Consider the following 11,637-nt stretch of genomic DNA (forward strand, 5'->3'; position numbering starts at 1 on the left):
CAAGACATCCTGAATGATTCTATTTGCACAAAATTGAAAACCAATTAAAAGTTATAGAGAAATTTTAACTCAGCAATATGGCTATTCTGGCTGGAATACAGACTTGTCTTTAGTGTCAGGAGACAGAGGCAAGCTGATATCTGAGTTCAAGACCAGCCTAGTTCAGAGCAAATTCCAGGTACAGAAAAGCTTGGTTCCAGTCGTGGTGGTATGAGGCCTTAATCCCAGCACTCGGGAGTCAGTTCAGTCAGTCAGTGCTGTTGTGAATTGAAAGGCAGTATTGTGGAGGTGAGTTTGTGGTAGTTCACTTTGTGGAGTTCAGAAGCAATTTTTACAGGAATAGTTTTACAGAGACAGGTTGCAGAGAGAACAAGCTAGACATAGATAAAGACAGAATGAATCAGAGAATGAGAAGGAGCCAGAAGATTAGAACAGATTGCCAGAGTTAGTTTGAGGCCAGGCAGAGCAATTTAGTCAGAAGCCAAGAAAAGTCAGATTGAATCAGTCAACTTGCAAGGTTAGATTTTTATTGAGGCTGGAAGCTTCTAGGCCTAGGTCTAGGGAGAGTTGAAACAGAGAAAGAAATGCTCTGGGTTCAGCTCAAGCTGTGCAAATGCACAGCTTGGGTATGGCTCTCATCTCATCACTTCATCTGAGGAAATAAAATAGACACAGTGCACCGGAAAGTATCCCAGGTAGAGCAGCAGCAGTCCTGGATGGGAAGGTAAGGATAAATGCAGCATGGCCAACAGAGAGAGCAATGGGGAGCATAGACAGAGGTGGAAGATGAAAGAAGCTCAGCATTATTGGCCATTGTTTGAAGTTTTCTAAGTTCCACGTGAGTATTCCTTCAGTGGCTGATCACATGTATGATGTTCTCTGGATGATGAGTGTCTGGCATTGGTCATTGTGTGCTTTTCCAGATTCTGGTTCTGAGTACACCCAAGATCTCTGCCCTTTACATTCACAGCATCCCATAAGTCCTTTTCTTCCCGGAGCCCCATTTCCTCTGAAAGATAAACTATTAATCACATGTATAAGCTGACATGTTATTTTTTTATAAATTTATTAGTAAGGTATATGTGGATGCATACTCACATAGAGGTCAGAGAACAACTTGTTGGCTTTTCTCTTTCTATTGTATGGGATAGAAGGATCAATCTCTTGGCTCATCAAGCTTGGCAGGGAATGCTTTTACCCACTAAATCCCTTTGCCATCCTGATAACATGTTATTCTAGTCTGTTATAGGTGAATAAATAACACGCCATACCCATGAATTTCCACATACAGTTACATTCCTTTGGCCAATAGGAAGCAATAATTAAAAGGTTAGGATTTGGATTGCAGTGAAAATGGTTTCTATTTCTGATTTGACTCTTTTCCTGTATGTATCTAAAGCACCGTTTTGGATCTCTTGAGTCTTTTGGTCTGTAGGTGGAAATTATACCTGCCTGGAAGTTGTTATAGCAGAAGAGATGGCATACATTAACTTTCAATGGGTGACTGTTAATAATAAAAACACTTCTTAAAATTATTATAGAATTTTTCAGTACAAAACAGACATTGAATCTTACCCTCTCCATTTATCTAGCTTTATATTAAGCCTCCTTGAAGCTAAAAGCAATTGCCAGCCATCACACCCCTAGTTAGTAACAATGCAGCTCTCCCTAGGTAATACTCTAATCTGGAACTACTCAACCCTTCAGCACCTCCTGTGGCTTTGAGCTTGGGTTGTGCAAACTACATAATCATTATCTGGATCAATCACAGATGTGATCTTATTCCTGAGGAGACAAATTGAGATTGTAATAGTGTGTGGTTTAACAAATTTTGCCCACTAGAGCTTAGGATATTCTGAATCATGAACTCTATATACAGGAAAAAGTCAATAAGAAGACATGATTTTCACATAGATTTCATCCAAATGGGAATTGTGATTTGCAGACAGATCAGACAAGGGAATAAACTGGACCAAGTGTTCTAACATCCAAGGCAATAGGGGGACATTTCTCATTCAAACCACCACACCTGGTATTTCAATAGCCAGCAACACCTCTACTCCCAGAATGTATGAAGGAGGACTAGTAACAACAGTTCTGTTTCAAGAGTTTACTCATTTAATAGTCCTGCTCTTGAAGACAATACAAAATACGTGTCTATGCTTCGAGGAAGTAGCCCCATGAGTTTACATGCACACAGGTCTAAGTACTTCGGTGAATAATTGAGAGAAGAAAATAAAAATGAATTTCTGATACTGAACTGCTCAGTGTCCCTCCTCTTCAATGCTTTCGTTACAAAATGGAAACACATTTCTCAACACCTCTTAACTCACAGGAGTGTGCTCATCACAGGTTAAAAACCCATTTTTTTACTTTGTGGTCTTGAGCTCTTAAAAATTACTTTCACTGTACTAGCTTTCCAGTCTGCCGGGTGGTTGGGATTCCTACTTTACTCTGAGGATACACTCCCAGCCACAATGGGTGTTCAAATTCTCTCTCTCTCTCTCTCTCTCTCTCTCTCTCTCTCTCTCTGTCTCTGTCTCTCTCTCTTTCTCTCTCTCCTCTCTCCTCCCCCTTCACTGACCTTCAGAAAGTACAACTGGTACAGCCACTTCAATTTGCCATCTTATCCTATGATCTTAAAGCTATTTTTCTAATTTGCTTTAAATATTCTGATACTAACCACATTTATTGCACATCACTCCCTGTAAGGAATAGGGTACATTTCTTTCTTCTTTCACCTAGAATCCTCTCTCCTCCTTTCTTCCTCTGATTGTCAACCCAATTATGAGACTTTTGGTGATAGGTCACAGGAAGTCATCTGTTCCATCAGGTGTGTATCTCTGCAATGAGGACATCTCAGGTCCATCCCAGGAACTTAGGAGGCAGAGACTTGATAAACCCACCTATCTTCTGCTGCCACTCACAAAGAAAATGTAGTACCTGGCCATCATTGTTCATTTTATTTTTGCCAGTGATTACTAATAGTAAGATAATAATAATGAGACAAAACAAAAGGCTTCTACTCTGACCATTCCTCCTGTGGGGAGCCGACAGAAGGCGGCTATCATCCTTGCAGCCATCTTGAGCCATATACCCTGACAAGAGACCTGTTTTCAACAGCCTACAACAGCTGAGCACACTCTGATAACATCTTGTTTTATATACCCAGGATTTTCCCTTGGGTGTGTATGACTTAAAGGCGTGACTTAAGAAGTGAGACATAAAAGGCGAGAGGCAGACAGAAGAGGGGACTGGAAACTTGGAACTTGGAGGCACTAGGAACTAGGGACTAGGAACTCGAGACTTGGGACTTGGACTAGGAATGAGAGACTTGGAAAGAGAGAAGAAGAGAGACTTGAGAATAAACGGGACTGAATCACACTCTGGCTGGTCTCCATTCTTCCCGTCCGCGTCACACTCTCTCTCTTGCTGAACTCTGACCTGCGGACCGGAGCAGCAGTACAAGCTGAGACAATTTAGCCCCCAAAGCTTGGGGCAGTGTGGGCTCTACCAATTTTGGCCCCCAAGCTTTTGGCAGTGCGGGTTCCCAACATTTGGCAGAGCGGTCCCCGACAAGTCTTCTGCTAGAACAGGGTTATGCAAACTGTTAAACACATGTGCAGTTTTGTTTAAGCCCAAACACTGCCAGTCTTGTTTCCTCTGCTAGTTCCTTCAGTTCAGCAGATGTAGAGGGACACTCGCTGTCCTTCCCATCCCCTCCACCAGTTCTTCTCTTTGGGCATGCACCATTTCCCATTGAACTGAGCTCCAGGATGCCATCCTTGAACTCCTGCTTGCCAGCCATGTCCTTTAGAGGAATCCTTGTTTCCTCAGAGTACTACAGCTGGCTCAGTAATTTGGGGTTCTTCTTGGAGAGATGCTCAGCTTTGATCCCAGCATCCCACAGCTCCAAGCCAAGCTTTGGTCTCTCCTCCTGCAGCTTACTCTGTCCAGATGTCAGAAGCACCTGTGTCTCTGTGATTTCACACCCTTTCTTCCAAAGCAGTGGTTCTCAACCTTCATAATGCTGCAACCCATGCTGTGGCAGCCTCCAACCATATTTTTGTTACTACTTCCTGACTGTACTTTGGCTACTGTTAGGAATTGTAATGCAAATATCTGATAGGCAGGATATCTGATATGCAACCCCTGTAAAAAGGTTGTTCGACCCTCAAAGGGGCTGTGACCCATAGGTTGAGACCGCAGGTCACTTTACAGCCTCTAATCTTTGCTCAATAATGGAGAAGACCACCTCCACCCCAAAGCTGAGCCCTATACATCATACCCTTCATCCTTTGGGGTCAATCATGACCTCTAGCCCATTGTTACACAGTCCAGAAGCTGTACTGTCATACTGTCCACACCTAGAGGCTTGATCCCTGCCTGGGTTGGGGTCTGTGGCAGCACTACCTCATACGGTAGAGTATGTAGTCAGACTCTTAAGGAGAGCTCAGGTCAAAGGAGAGTTTGTCATCGGTGCCAAACAGGATGAGGTACCCAAATAACAGCTTTAGGTCTTCCAGTCCTTCAAAGGCCTGCTTATTTGGGGACATTTTAGGATTCTAGCACAGGATATCCCACCATGCTGCAGGTCATAGTCCACAATGCTCTTGGCTGTTTCGGGTGCAGGTCCCTTCTCTTCGAATCCTATCCTTCCTTTCCCCCCCAGGATACCTCACCCATCTTGATCCCTGAGGAGCAGACATGGTACAGAACTTGCTATCAGGGACACTGCAGATGGCAAGTGTCTCATCTAGGATACACAGATCCTTTACTTGACCAGGGAGTTGCTTATATCTGGAGTGAACTCGGGATTTCACACATTGATCTTCTGACATTTTGAATCAGGGATCAGAGAGATGAACTGGCTGGCCAGCAAGGTCAAAATTACACTGGTAGAGCTCACTATAATGGCTTTAGGTGATAGTTGGGTTAACCTGGCAATACACCTTAGCTATGTGATAGTGCTTAATGGTGATCAATTTATTCATTACCAGATAAGAAGCAAAGGGATAGTGAGGTCATAAAGAAGAGACGGCAGCTGATCCTTCAAGTCAAATATGTTCAGGATCACCTACTCCATGACATTTGAAGCTTCGGATGGTGGCACCAAACACCACCATCTCTATAACTGTCATCCTCCATGAAATGTAGTCTCTTGTAACCTTGCGGGGTTTGAGCACAAACTTCCGTCTCAGTCTCACTTCATCATGGCCCAGCTGTGTCTTCAGTTTCACATCTTCAGCCACCACCGTCTCCATCTGCTTGGTGCTGGCTTTCTACTGCTTAAGACTGGGCACATGCCCTCCTTGAGGTCACACAAACTCCCCCAGATCTATCGGCATGATCTGTCATCCTGGCTGCCAGCTGGAACTGATTGCTGTCTAAACTGGCCTTGGTGGACTCACAGTTACCTTTATTGACAAGAAGTCAGTCTTTCTAAGTCTGTTACCAGAACCCCATTTTTATCCTCTCTCCAATGCTTTTGTCAGGTTTCCAAGAGGACAGGAATGAACTCCAGTTGATTCACCCACTATTACTTGATTATAATACAAAGTTACTGGTGCACACTATAATACATGTCAGGCTTAAAACAATGAGCAGTGTATATGAGATAAGTTACAGCCGTTGCCATACATGGTCAGTAGCCATGTATGCAAGGCTATTATGTAAGCCAGGGAAATAAAGGAAAATGTGGGTTGCTTCAAGACCTGAGCCCAAGAGTTTCAGACAGAAGACAAGTATTTTGCCTGAACCACATTAGAAAAGGAATAGCCTATGGCAGAGCTAAGCCATGGTGCCTTTGCTGTCTTCTGTCATTCTCCTGAGCTTTGGTAAGCATCTAAAAACAAATCCTCAGCAAATGGTGCAGTTACACAGAAGGAACAGTTGGAAGATTTGGGCAGTCCATCAGCTGCTACTGAGAACATGAGTCCTCAGCTGTTGCCCTGTCCCCCTTCACAAGTCGGTGTCACATAGCCCCATATGTGGGTCAATAGAGAGATTCCATTCTAATTCTGATTACCATGTTAAATTAAACCAGCATTATAATTTCTAAAGGCCTCTGAATTATTTTTCCATAAGTGTTATCTGCGCGTGACTAATAACACCTAGATGACAAACATATATATTGGTCCAACAGAACTGTTCTTAAGATGTATATTATAACTAATCAGATAGACAAAGAAAATTTACCAAGTAAGAAGAAAATTATGTACATCGTTCTTTCTCCCTCCATTCCTGTGTTTATTAAGTTTAAGGCTGAATTGTTTCATGTTTGTTTTGTTTAAAAATATATATATAACTAAACATCTTATTGGGGGATAAATTAAGACAAGAGTTAAGAATAAGATCTAGAGGGTTTCCTTTTATCTTATTGTTTCCTCCAGTCAGATGACTTACATTAGTAGGTTCCCTTTGGAGTCTTAAGCACACGTATCTGCTTGGCTTCATCATGGCCCAGCTGTGCCTGGTGTTATAATGCATCTCTCTGTTTGTGAGTGTGTGTGTGATGCCCATTTGTGGGCATAGCTTGCATGCGGATGTCAGAGGACAACTTGATGGAGTTCATTCTCTTCTTCCACCTTAACTCTGATTCTAGGGTTGGAAGCCAGGTCATCAGGCTTACACGGCAAATACTAACGATCTGAGCAATCTCACTGGCACTGTGAGTGGTTATCAGTAAAGCACGTTGTACTACCTGTGTTACCGTCAACAAGCCAGTACTGGTACAATCGTTTTTTATCTAAAGTCTCCTTTACCCCAGCATGCCGAGAGATACATCAGCTGTCTTTATCTAATTTCCTTATGTCTCTCTGGCTGTCAGTTTCTCAGACTTCCTTTTACTTTTGGTAACACTGACAACTTAAAAATGTTCTTATCAGATAGTTGTAGACTAGCCCTCGATTTGGGTCTGATTCATGGTTTTTTTTCTTTCTGATTTAAACTTGGGGTAGTTGAGAAATATCTCAGCTACATGGCCAAGCTTAGTAGTGAAGGAATGGTGACACATACCCTTCAGTTCATAAGAGAAACTCTTTATTTATGATTTCACACCCACACATTCTCTATACAAATCTGTGACTATATATGTATTTGGTAACAAAAGGACTTGGATATAGCAATCACAAGCCACTTGTTTAGTGTGAAAATAAGATCTCCCTGTTTCCAATTTTGAGCATTCAAAGTTTTAGTTTGGAAATTGTCATTATTTGTTGCGTGACTAATGTCAAACCATTTAGATGAGTTAACAAAACATAAAGATTTATTTTTTGTTTCTGTTCTTCACTTGAATATAAAAAGTATCATTTTTGTTTCTTGAAAAAAGTGAAGTTCCATTGCCCATCAACCCTGTCAAGATTTTAAGGGCTTTTTGCAAAACAAAGCGTTACTATAAACTGTGAATAGACAACGTAATTAAAAGAGCTCATTCACTGAAGAAAATCCCAAAGGAAAGCAAATGAGTGGGCAGTTCTATGCTATTTAGAAAAGTAGTAATTCTAGCATAAACAACATAATTTGTACTATATCATAATTATTTGGAAGCCATATACTTAGATTAAAAATATTCAAATTCTCCAGAAATTAGAAGGGGGGAGGGGCAGTCTCTAGGATGTGCCAGAGACCAGGGATAGGGGAAGCCACAGGGTGTCTATGGCTGGGGGTGGGGAACAACAAGACAACTCTAGCTGAGACTCCTAGCAGTGAGGGATATGGATCCTGAAGTGGCCACTTCCTGTAGCCAGGTAGGACTCCCAGTGGAGGGATAAAGACAGCAATCCATCCACAAAACATTTGACCCAACATGTGTCCTGCCTACAAGGTGTACAGGGACAAAGTTAGAGCAGAGACGGGGGCTATGGCTGATCAATGACTGTCTCAAATTGAGAGCCATACCACGGGCAAGAACCAATCCCTGACTATTAATGATATCACTATCAATAATACTGTTATACTTGGAGACAGAAGCCTAGGATAACTGTCCTCTTAGAGAGGCTCCACCCAGCAGCCAATGGAAAGAGATGCAGAAACCCACCACCAAACATTAGATGGAGCTGGGGGAGTCTTATGGAAGAGTTGGGGGAAGGATTGAGGGACTAGAAGGGAGCAAGAACTCCACAGGAAGACCAACAGAGTCAACTAATCTGAACCTTTAAGGACTCTCAGAAACTGAACCACCACCAAAAGAGTGAGTACAGGCTGGACCTAGGCACCCTGCACATATGTAGTAGATGAGCAGCTTGGTCTTCATGCAGGTTCCCCAACAACTGGGCTGTCCTTGAATCTGTTGCCTGCCTGCCTATGGATGCTCTAAATGTACAGCCTTGTCTGGTCTCAGTGGAAGAGGATGTGTTAAATCCTGCAGTAACTTGATGGGTGGGGGGAGGTTATTGTTGGGTGGGATGATACCTAGAGGGGTCTCTCCCTTCTCAAAGGAGAAGGGAAAAGAGGAATGGGGGGAAGATCTGCATGGGGGTGCGGAGAGAAGACAGTGGGGCTATATTGGGATGTAAAGTGAACAAATAAATAAATTTAATAAAAAGAATCTCAGATTCTTGTGACTGCCTTATATGTAAGAAAAGATATCAACATCTAAATTTAGGTGATGCAAGAGTCTGTGGTAAATAGCACACATCCACGAGAGAGCTATTAAAATACTCTCCTTAATGTAGAAAACAAGCACTGAGTAGTTTCACATATGAATCAAAATAAGTTGCTCTGGAGAGGTGGCTCAGTGGTTATAGACCACGCTCCTGCAGAGGTCCAGGGTTCAATTTCCAGGACCCACATGTCAGCAAACACTTAATTTTAATTCCAGTTCCAGGGCTTCTGACACCCTCATGGCAGACATACATGCAGGCAAAAATAAAATAAAATAAAAATAAATTATATATTAAAAAATAAAATATGTTGATCTGAGCTAAGTACTCAGATACAATTACTATTCCAGCACTTAGGAATCAAAGCAAGTAGATCACTGCAATTTAATGCTATCCTAGGCTACATGGCAAGGTCTTGTCTCAACAACACACATACATACATACATACATACATACATACATACATACATACATACATGAGAGAGAGAGCAGAGAGAGAGAGACAGAGAGACAGAGAAGTCCAGAGACAGAGAGAGAGATAGAGACAGAGAAAGGATCAGATTGAACTTGAGTGCAGAAGGTTAGCAGTCAGGAGACACAGGGGTCAGAAGCCCTAGTATGTGGGTACACAGTAGGACAACCACAGAGAGTGATGGATTATTCAGACCTCTCAAAACTAAAAAGGACTTTGAATATTTTCGGCATAAGGAAGTGATGAACATTTAAGAAATAGATGTGATTAACAATACCTGGTTCCTCATTCATAAACATGTTTTTGTTTGTACCAGTTTAAAAATAATTTAATTTAGAATGATTTTTTTTTACAGTGTTTGTCCTGAGCTGGCAGTGTAGTTCAGTGGTAGAGGGCTTACCTAGCAAGCACAAGCAATTCTAGAACTGAAGAAAAACATAAAGCTTTTCCTGAATGTATGTGGGCGAGATAGTTCAGTAACTCAATCCAGTACATGAGCTGAGGAGACCAAGTAGTCGTAGGTCAGTTTGTTAACAGCCGAATTCTTGGTGTTATGAAAGTATGTGAGATGTTTTGTTTTTGCTTTGTTTTGCTGTTGTGTTTTCTGTTTGTTTGTAGCCCTAAATGTCACGGAACTCTCTCTAGGCCAGCCTTGAACTTGCAGAGATCCAAATGCTGCTGGCTCCTGAAAGGTGTGGGCCTCCACTGCCTGGCCTGATACTAGGAGTCTTCATCTCTGTTAGCTACAAAGTACAGGGGAAGACTTTTATCAGACCAAAACAAATCACTGTCTTTAGCCACGACTACATGTAATAATCAGAACGTATTTACACAAACATATTTATATACATGTATGTGCATATATAACGTATTCATATATTGCATATAAATAAGTTCACCTAAAACTCCCAACTCTGTTTTGCTTCCCAGATAACTACTCACAGGGCTGGTGAGATTGTTCAGTGGTTAGTGTCTGTTGTGCAGGAATGAGGACCTGAATTCCACACTCAGGATCCACATTAATATGAAAGAGCCCCAACTCCACACAGTTGTCCTCTGACATCCACATGCAAGCTGTACCCACAAATGTACATTGCACAAACACACACACATTCATACACACATACAATCATGATGAATAATTATTTTACACAGTAATTAATAATGATGATAGTCAAATGTAAGTGCTCATTAATTATATGTCAAGCTGAACAACAAACGTGAGAATGACACTGGACAATAATATAACTGCAATACCTTCTCTGGTGGGACTTGTCACTTAGAAAGTTAAATCCATTGGTTTTCATGAATTGCAATTTTGCTTGTTTTCAAGACAGGGTCTCACTAGGTAGCTCAGGCTGTCCTGAAACTCACTGTGTAGACCAGACTGTCCTTGAACTCACAGAGAGCTATCTGTCTCTGTCCCAGATACTGGGATTAAAGGTATTACACTAATACACCCAGTTTTGGTTTTCATATATTACTTAATATGAGTCTAACCTTGCAAACTGGAAACCAAGGACAAAAATAAGAAAAAGCAAATATCAAATTGCCAGCAAAACATGCACAGCATTGATAATTAGGTCTTTTTAAAAATTTATTTCTCTAAAAATGTATTTGTCCCTCTAAGCATGGATATAAGATTAAGGTGACAATTCTATTTAATGTCATTTTGAAGGCAATGGGCTAATTGCAGACTCCAACTGAAAACTAATTTACCATTCTTCATTAAATTGTACAGAAAAATCAAGTCATAGGAAATAGTTTTAAATTTAGTTTTCTTTAGCATAGGGACACAGACATAGAGAGAGGGAGGCAAGGAGAGACGCAGACTGTACTCCCTAGAAAGGAAACCACTTTAAGACTAGGTGGACTTTCCTTATACGTCTGCTTTTTATTTTTAAACACTACCAGTGACCTCTTTGCTGACCAACATTTTCTTGCAAATCATGGCCAGGAAGGGAGGGGCATGAGCCGTGGAGAAGCTGGGTGAAAGTTGGTGACGGCCTCAGCCAAAATTCCAAGTTGAAATTGAATCCGGTAAAGTTTCTTAGGAAGGAAAAAAAAATAATAAAAGATTTACAGCTTCAACAGAACTCTAATTCTACCAAGAAAAAGGTACATCTATCAGCTGTCACCAAACCAACCAGGGCTGGCTTTGTCATGCTTCTTTCTTCTTTATAGATAGAGGTGGGGAGGAAAAAAAAAAGCAAGAGGCGTTCAAAAACTTAAGGAAGCCCTGACCCCTTAGATTCCATTTATAGTCTGAACCGGAATGCCACCCCCCTGAACAAGTGAACCGTCCAATCCAGCCGCGTGTGTCAAGGTTCTATTAGGCACTAGGGGAAATATATATGCATGCCCTTATACCATTCAACACTCTGGGTCCATCCTCCAGACACTGGGCTGCAGGTCAAGCGAGCCACCACTGCTCTTCCAAGTGTCACTTTGACAGGTTCTTCTGGAGGAGATCCTTCTGTTGTTAACCTTTTAATCAAAATGGCACCAAAGAAAGACGTGAAGAAGCCCGCTGCTGCTGCTGCGCCTGCCCCAGCCCCGGCC

The 11,637-nt window shown here is 41.8% G+C and overlaps 1 pseudogene; it reads right to left on the reverse strand.

Moving 5' to 3' along the window:
- Nucleotides 1-3,675: 3,675 nt before the first annotated feature.
- Nucleotides 3,676-11,637, reverse strand: part of LOC117705701 (histidine--tRNA ligase, cytoplasmic-like) — an 8,959-nt pseudogene continuing 997 nt past the window's right edge.

The sequence above is a fragment of the Arvicanthis niloticus genome, chromosome 3 (assembly GCF_011762505.2).
Source record: "Arvicanthis niloticus isolate mArvNil1 chromosome 3, mArvNil1.pat.X, whole genome shotgun sequence".
Classification (NCBI taxonomy): Eukaryota; Metazoa; Chordata; class Mammalia; order Rodentia; family Muridae; genus Arvicanthis; species Arvicanthis niloticus.